Here is an 8,818-nt window from a genome sequence, read left to right on the forward strand (position 1 = left end):
TTTTGTGACAGGGCACAGCCCTTGGCACTGGGTAGGAGGTGGTGGATCACCCTGGTGTCCTCCTGCAGGTGCTGCAGAACCCAGGCCCCACACTGCACAGCACACAGACTCTGTACGGGGACTCGGGGTGGGAAAGGCACCGTGGTGCTGCAGGAATCCCATGGAAAAGGGAGCATGAGGAGTGATGCTAATGTCTGTGGTGGTGTGGGTGGATCCAGTAACAACCCAGCCCCCACGATGGGCAGACCCAGCCTGGGCAGCCCCAGGAAGGGCCACGGAGCAGTGACTGATGTCTGGAGGTTCTGGGGTGAGTTCCAAAGGTTCTGTGGAGGTACTGGAGGTTCAGTGACTTCACTGTCAGCCCAGGCCTTTCCCATCCTCTGGCTGGTTCCAAAGCTTTGCTTTGGGGGGCTCTCAGTGGGGCAGCTTTTACTCCCACTCCATTCAAGTGGAAACTTATTCCCTCTCCGGCAGAAAACAGGCAGTTTGGCCAACTTCTGAATGATATCTGATTCCCTTTAAACACTTGAAGAGCACCACTTCTTACAGAAACACACTTCTGTAGGAGCTAGAGACCTGGAGCAGAGCCAAGGAGCTGGAATTGGGATACAGCATTGCACGAGGAAGGCAGAGAGAGAAGGTCTGTATCAGCCATACCAGGACTGGCAGTCACAGAACAGAGCCAAAGGCTCTCAAAGCCACCAGACTTTCTCCTCCCAAGCTCTTGCTGATATGAGATGTTAAATTTATACATTTTTTTAATTTATCTTTTTATGCCAGGTTTTCAAGGTACTTGAAGCAGATCCTCAGCACCCCAGAGGCTGAGGTGCCAGGAAGGGGTTGTTGGGCCCATGATAGACAAAGCCACTGGCACTACTGATTAAAGTGAGCAGCACCTTGTCTGTGAGCACTTATTTCCCTCTAAGTCCCTAAAGAAGACTGGCCTTATAACTCCAAGGGCAAATCCTCAGAGTTAAAAGCTCCTGGATACCTCTATAGCTTTTTTACGCTTTATCCTCCTCTCAAAACAAAGACATTCCATGCTGGGTCTTCCTTATCTTGCAGGACTGAAAGCACAACTTCCCTTCTGTGCATGAATCCATCCCTGGAGGAATTCTCCCCCACTCTCTTCCTTGGGAACTCCTTACTGTTGTCCTATCACCACAGAAGTTACAGGCACCCCATCATTCTATTCCCAAAGGACTTCATTCCCTGCTCATCCTCCAAAGGGCTTGGGAAAGCTTCCCTGGTGTGCACTGGGGAAGCACAACCCCGTTTCCTGCAGGGATGGGGTGGGGACATGTGGTAAGGGGGGACACCTGGATCACTGAGCTCAGCTCCCCACGCACACAGCAATGTGGGTTTTCTTCAGGAGAGACCCCAGAGCTTCTTCACTGCACACCCTGTGGCACTAAGGGCAATGAAAAAGTCTTCAGGACTTTACTACAAGTTTTATAAGTACAGGTAGAAAAAAGAAAAATAAAAAAGGAGAAAACATGTACTTTATTCCAGTACCCAAAAAGGGCTTACAAGAGAGCTGGAGAGGGACTTTGGACAAGGGCATGGATGGACAGGACAAGAAGAATGGCTTCACATTGACAGAGGACAGGGTTAGATGGAATATTGGAAAGAAATTCTTTCCTGTGAGGGTGGGGAGGCCCTGGCACAGGTTGCCCAGAGAAGCTGTGGCTGCCCCATCCCTGGAAGTGTCCAAGGCCAGGTTGGACGGGGCTTGGAGCGACCTGGGCTGGTGGAAGGTGTCCCTGCCCATGGCAGGGGGTGGGACTGGATGATCTCTAAGGTCCCTTCCAACCCAGACCAGTCTGTGATTCTGTGATTCTAATTCACTGCCAGTTCGGTGCTTTCCAGCAGCTCCAGGTTCCTGGGAAGCCCATGTGATATCTTGGAGTCCAATCAAGAATATTTTCCTGAAGCATTTTGGCATGATGAGCTCCACACAAGTGAATGAAGGAACTGCCCAGGCCCAGCTCTAAAAACTCTGCTCTGGATCTGCTGCTGATCCACCTATAGCCAGGCACGAACTCCTGGCAGACAGTGGTGCCACCTTGGGTTTCAGGACCCGTGAAGGAACACTGCCCTAATTCCATGGTTCTGTGCTGATTACACAGCTCAGCCACTTAATAGTGGATGTAGGGTTGGTTTTATTTCCTGTAAAGAACAGAGTGTTTGGCAAAAGAGGAGAGTGAGAGTGACAGCTGTGTACACATTTCACATGTTTCCAGTGTTATTTCTCCTCCGGAGAAGAACAGAGCTGTTATTAATAATCACCTTGCCAAGTTTCTGAATTGATATTTTGAAATGAGCTAGGGATATAATTTAGGAACACAAGCAAGGGGGAAAATATGCTTTCAATTGAACTTGAAATGGATGGAGAGCTGTTGATGCAGCAAGAGAAACGATGGTGATTCTGGAGGGCTCAGCTGAAAGAAGGAAGCTGTAAAACAGAGGTTTTCCAGACAATCCCACAATGTGCCGGAGAATGTTGTCCAAACACTCCTGGAGCTCTGGCAGCCTTGGAGCCATGACCATTGCTCTGGGGAGCCTGTTCAGTGCCCAATCACCCTCTGGGGGAAGAACCTTTTCTTAATATCCAGCTTAAACCTACCCTGACACAGCTTCAGGCCACTCCTTCAGGTCCTGTAACAAATATTCCCCTGAACCCGCAATTTCCCACCCAGAATCCCAGTAAAATGGTGGGCATTTAGATGTCTTTGTTCAACTTCTTTATTTTTAACCCAATTTAGAGTTTTTTTAAGGGATGAAGATGCATCGAAAGAAAACCAAGGCCAAAATAAAAGGATTTACATGTGGCATCCTGTGACTATCCATGAGGTTGGGTTGGGTGGGTGTAAAAGCCTTTTTTGGAGGGCTTTTTGCCCCATTGTCTCCAAAAGCTTGGTCTTTGCCCAAATCCATCATCATTTGGCTGTGGAAGATGCTGGAGCCCGAGAGCTTTTGGGTGGAGCTGAAGGAGGCTGAAGTGGATGAATACACTTAACAAGTGTTGTTGCTTAGGCAGCACCAGAGCTTGCAAGGCACTGTGTGGCAGGAGTAACCCTTAGAAGTGTGCATTTGGCATGTGAAGGATGCAAGGTGGGCTGTGGGGCAATAGAAGTACCAGACAACATTGTCAGTGTTCCCTGTCTTGTCATCTATGACCTCCTACAGAAGGAAACAGTTTGAAAACCAGTGGAAAAGAATGAAGTGTTGAGGCATCACAACTGCAGCCTCTCCAGCTGTGACTCAGAGCCCCCCTCCACTCAATTCAAAATGAGGTCTCTGAAGAAAAAATTGTGTGGGGTTCCTGCTTGCTCTCTGTAACTGCAGCAAAATTAAATCTCCTTCCTGAACAAACAAAATCCCTGCAAAGCCTTGTCCATGGCTAATGTTACAGCAGCGGTTTATCTTCTTGCCTGTGTCCCAGGGCAGACTGCTCAGTCTGCAGGACTGACATTCATCTTATCACAGCCAACACATCTCTGCCAGCCTTACTACAATATTCTGGAGTTTTTCCTGCCTGCTGAGCACCAACAGGCTCTGCTTGTCACAGGACAGGCAACAACTGGGTGACAGGAACACCCTTTCGAGGTGTACACCACAACCACTGGCCAGCTGTGGTCACAGAAAACCTTTGTGGTCATAGAGCAACCATTTAACAAACACCAAAGGCCACATGTTTAGAAATGTGGCATTTACAGGCAGCAGCTCCCCAGCCCTGGGGATCCCATGACCCCTCAGAGGCCCCCTGAGGCCTCCCAAGCCTGAGCAGATGTGTGCCTGAAACGCACGGCACTCTGGAGCTGCCCATGGTGTCTGTCCTCCTGGCCTGCACCCATGGCTTTCAGAGCACGTGGATCATTTTCCAGGATGTGGTTCTCCCAACCCATCCCTTTGCCAGGCTGGGAAGCTGCTGGCAGGGCCCTCAGCAGAGCTGCTTCCCTTCCTCAGGGCTCACCTGCCTGGGTCCAGGGGTGTCCAAATCCTGGACCCAGGACTGGGATGCTGTGAGGAGAGAGCAGTGAGAAGCCTTGTGTGGGTTTCCAGAGCTGTTTTTAAGCTCAAGCTCCTGCTCCTGGGGCCAGTGCATGAGCCACATCCCAACCATGGCCATCTGTCAATGTGTCCCTCTGGTTCGGACCCAGAGCTGGGATTGACTTCTTAGCTTGACCGCAGACCAAGTCCTGCTGCATTAAGGGATGCTGTGCCCTCCCCTCTCAAACAGGGCATATTTTCTTCGCAGTAGCATATATCAGCACAGAGTTTGGATGGTGATGAGAGGGCTGGAACACAGTCTCCTGTGACTTGACTTGGATTAAACACAGCCCAGCCAGGCTGAGCCCTGTAAACACAGCAGCTTCCAAGGAACTCCCAGCAGTGCATCTGCACTTCTTGGGAAATCTAAGCCTCAAAGCCCTGCATAAAAACGTCAGTCACTGCCCAGGCTCAGCCTCAGCAAAGAACAAATTTATGCAGAGCCATGATGGAAATTCATTTCCCTGAGTTTTGCAGTGCTGGGATTTCACGGTGTCTCCCGTTACACTTCAGAGGCAATTTTACAGGGTGGATCTTTAGAGACTTGAATTCTTAATACAAAATAGAAGTGGAATATGAAAGGGTGAAGAATATCTTCTGAGCTCTCCACAGATGGAAAGAAACTGCTTTCCCTCATGTCATTTGTCTCTTGCAAGTAGCTAATGACATGCATTAGATACAGGGCCAGATCCCAAATGTACTTCCCCAGCTGCCAATGATTTTCTTTATGAATCCATGGGTGGTTTCTTTGTGCTGTGCTCCTCTTCACAGCAAACTTTGCACAAGTGTAGGAAGGACTCTGACTGCTGCATCTGATTGCAGGAGGGTGAATCATTAGCAGATTTCTAAACAGTTTAAGTAGAACAGAAAACAGAATCAAGCTGTAAGGCCACTGTCTGATTAATTAGAAGGGCAAGGGTAAGAATTAGGCTGGCAGGAGTTTCCCATGTGAATTATTTTGCAATGTGATTGCAAAGCAAAATCAAATTGGGCAAGTTATGACAAAAATATTTTTGATTGCTTTTTGGTTGTTTTGGGTTTTCTTTTCAATTTGGGACAAATGATTTGGTTTGTTTTTTTTAATGTAATAAGTTTCAGACACAACTGGAATCAGGGGGAGAGATTGCAACTCCTCCTGGATTCCATGAGGTAGGAAGGATTCTGTGCCACTGTGGGACACTGTCAGTTTCTTTGCTTTTATTTAATTGCACCATAAAAACTTGGAATGAATGCAAAACATTTCTCTTTCCATCCCAGTTGCCTTTGTTTCAGTTTGCTTCCCCAAAATTTCCTCTGAGTAAGTGGGAGTGAAACCTCTGCCTCCTGCAGAAAGAGGCATCACTGCAGGTGCAGCCATGGCCAAAATCTAGTTTAGAACAAAGGAACCAGTTCCTTACTCAGTGGATATTCAGCCTTCTCTAATGGATCAGTGTGGAGCTTCCCACATGTAATATCCAAAACACAAGGAGCTTTCGTGCTCCTGGGCAGCCTTTGGTGAGGATAGGGGACCCCACAAGGTGCTCCCTGGGAGCTGTGATGACATCTCCTACATGGAGCCTGTGTGCTCACAGGGGAAGCTCTGGGTTTGCCCTGCGGGACTCAGAGCAAACCACGGCCAGAAGCAGAGAGAGCTCCTGCCTGGCACAGCCTGGCTGAAACAGGAGCATCCCTGGGCAGCTGGGGGTGTGTTAGTACCTTGTGTGGGCTCTGGCTTTCACTGACACTTCCCGGAGGTCTGGGCTTCTTCACTCCCCCGTGACCTGGAATGGGAAGGCAGAGCTCTGGGGAGGCCTCACCTGCAGTTTTGGGGCAGTTTGGGGCACTGCAATAAAAGAAAGATCTGAAGCCGTTAGAGAACGTCCAAAGGAGGGCAATGAAGATGATTAAGGGCCCAGAGGGGAAGCCGTGTGAGGACACTGAGGGCACTTGGTGTGTTCAGCTGGAGCAGAGGAGACTGAGGGGAGACCTCACTGCACTTCCAACTGCCTGGGCAGGGGCAGAGGAGGGGCAGGGACTGAGCTCTGCTCTGGGGGGACCAGGGACAGCAGCCAGGGAATGCCTGGAGCTGTGTCAGGGCAGGGTCAGGTTGGATCTCAGGAAAAGGTTCTTCCCCCAGAGGGTGGTTGGGCACTGCCCAGGCTCCCCAGGGCAGTGGGCACAGCCCCAAGGCTGCCAGAGCTCCAGGAGAGTTTGGCTGATCCTCTGGGGCACTGGGTGTGACTGTTGGGGATGGGCCTGTGCAGGCCCAGGAGTTGGACTTGATGATCCTCATGGGTCGTTCCAGCTCAGCATATTCTGTGATTCTGTGATTCTCCAAGGATGAAAGACTTCTTAGCAATTCATTCCACAACAACTGTGATCTTTAGGAGCAGACAAACACTCATCTGCAAAGGAAAACACATGCAAAAGAGCTGCTCGATGCTGGTCAGTCACCCAAGTCAGCTTTGGGTTTTCCAGCCTGTTTTCAGTCACAGGATTAGCTCATGGTTCTGCTGGTGCAGTACCTGAGTCACTGAGCAGTACAGAGGATGGCACCACTCACAAACCTGCCAAACTCCAATGAGGTCCTAAAGATGCTCGAGTTAAATGGAAGGAGCCATTGCATCTCCTTTGTGTGATGACCAAAGCAGTGGAGGCCACCACAGAAGACACAGACAGAGCAAAAGCTCCAAAGCTCCCTTAGTTGAAAACTAACCTTGTAAAAGTGCATTTTCACTGCATAGCCACAAAGCTGGTACAGGGTCCTCACCTCTTCAGATGCCACACAGGCTCAGCAGCAGACTGGTTTCCACCTGCCAGCCTTTTTCACCCCCAGTTTTGAGGTCCTGGGTGATTCCCACTGAGTCAGAGAGTAAACTTTTCACTTTGTTGCATGATGACCATGATGAGGATGGAGAGCTAACACTCATCCAGCCTAAGTTCAGATCTTAATTAAATCCCCTAACCTGACTCTAGGTGGTCACTTGTCCTGGTGGAACCAGAGCCTGGGCATCTCTGACATGTGGATCAGACACCGTGTGGGGGGTATCATCAAGAGTGACCCCATTTTTTAGGTTCCAAATGCAAAAAGTGGGGTTAATTCAGGCACAAGTGACATCCTTGATGTTGGAAATAAGATCTACAGCAGGCAAACCACAGGCTTGTAACTCAGCTGCTGAACTGGCTTTCCTCTTACTCCATTGTAAGTTAAAATAAAAGACTCTTCCTGCAAAATCACCCCCCTGTTGAATTCTTGCTGTTGGCATTACAGTTGCACTGAGTGGTCCAAGCTGCAGGTGAGAACTCATATTTCAGGTGCTGCACCAGCACTCTGAACTGGTTCCTTCCAGAAGCATGTGCTCACCTGGCACTGCATGGCAACGTGAGAAATCTGAAAAATCCTGTCCAGCTAGTCAGACACCAGTGTGGAGATCACATTTTCCAGTTTCTGCTGTAAATGAAGATATTTTTTAAAATCCTGTGAAATAAAACATTTGCAAGGGAGCCTTGGTGTGAGAAAAGGAAGTTGCTGATATGCCTGTAATTGCATTTCTGCCTTTATGAGCTACAAAACTAGCAGTGATTTCTGTAATGGGGTAACAGAAGAAGCTTGAGCAGGCAGATCCAGAGAGACCAGCATGGGAATGTGTTCAAAGAGCTGCCTTGGGCTCAGCTTGTGTAATGTGTGGCTGAGAGCTGGCCAGGAATGCACCAGGCACACTGCAAGGTCCAGGCTCTGTCCGAGGAATCTGCAACACAACACCGGCAAACTGGGAGCCAGGACATCCCTGAGGAGGATGTCTGCATCAGGAAGGAAGAGAAGAGCAATAAACACAGTTGTGGAAGCAAAAAGGTTAATGGAGGACATTGGAAAACAGGACAAGAGGGGGCAGGATGGAGAAGGGACAGCCTGAAGGACATCAAGAGGGGACAGGAAAAAGTGAGAAGGAGAAGGAAAAGAAGCTAAACCTCAGTTTTTAATATTATTCATTGTGGATAAAAAATGGGTTTAAATAAGTGCTCACTGTCTAAGTCCTGCTGTTGTCCTGCTGCTCTGGCATTGATTGTTCATCAGGGATGTGCCCACTGTGCCATGACCTACGAGCTCATCACCCCACGCTGTGTGAGGCAGAGAGCTCTGCTCTGCCCCCAGCCAGCTGTGCCCCAGCAGCACCTCGCTGTGCTCCTGAGCCCTTCAAGGCATGGTCCAAACTTCTTCCAGATCCTGGAGCCTGATGGCACCAGGTGGGTGAAGCATCAGGCCAAAACCTCTGAATGTGCCTTTCTGGCATCGCCCCAATGCTCCAGCAGCACCACAGTTAAACTATTACCCTCTGCTGATATCTGTCTTCAATAATTATAAAATTTCATTTTCTTTGTGCTGATGCTGTAACTGAGTGATCTGGAAACATTCCCAGAGAGAAGAAAACTGTACTCTGAAGACATTTATTTTAATTTTTTTTATGAGGCCCCCATAGAAGACAATGCTGAGATGCCTAAAGAGGCAGCATTAAAGTGTGGGAGCTTCTCCTGCCAGAGGCACCTCATGCTGAGTCTCTGACAGGTCCACTTTGCCTCTAATGGGCTCCTTCATGCTGCTGTATGCCCTCTGTAGCTGATTGATAGCTTGATTTTTCTGCCCTTCATCTCAGATGACTGTTAGTCAGCTTGGCTTGGACTTCTCCAAGCTGAGATAAGAGCAAAGTTGCCAGGATTCCAGGTGATCTCAGAGAAGGTCTCCAAGGGACAAAGCTTTCCTGATGGAGTTTCAAGATGTCAACCTGAA

The 8,818-nt window shown here is 49.1% G+C and overlaps 1 long non-coding RNA gene across 1 annotated transcript; it reads left to right on the plus strand.

Annotated features, from left to right (window-relative positions):
- Positions 1 to 361: 361 nt before the first annotated feature.
- On the plus strand, positions 362 to 1,267 carry LOC127468640 (uncharacterized). The gene is made up of 3 exons (XR_007903627.1): positions 362 to 640; positions 781 to 885; positions 1,066 to 1,267. It is a non-coding gene; the product is annotated as an uncharacterized LOC127468640 (long non-coding RNA).
- The last annotated feature ends 7,551 nt before the right edge of the window (positions 1,268 to 8,818 follow it).

This window comes from Manacus candei, unplaced genomic scaffold, assembly GCF_025592945.1.
Source record: "Manacus candei isolate 608988 ecotype Guabito, Panama unplaced genomic scaffold, ASM2559294v1 h1tg000002l, whole genome shotgun sequence".
In the NCBI taxonomy this organism is placed as follows: Eukaryota; Metazoa; Chordata; class Aves; order Passeriformes; family Pipridae; genus Manacus; species Manacus candei.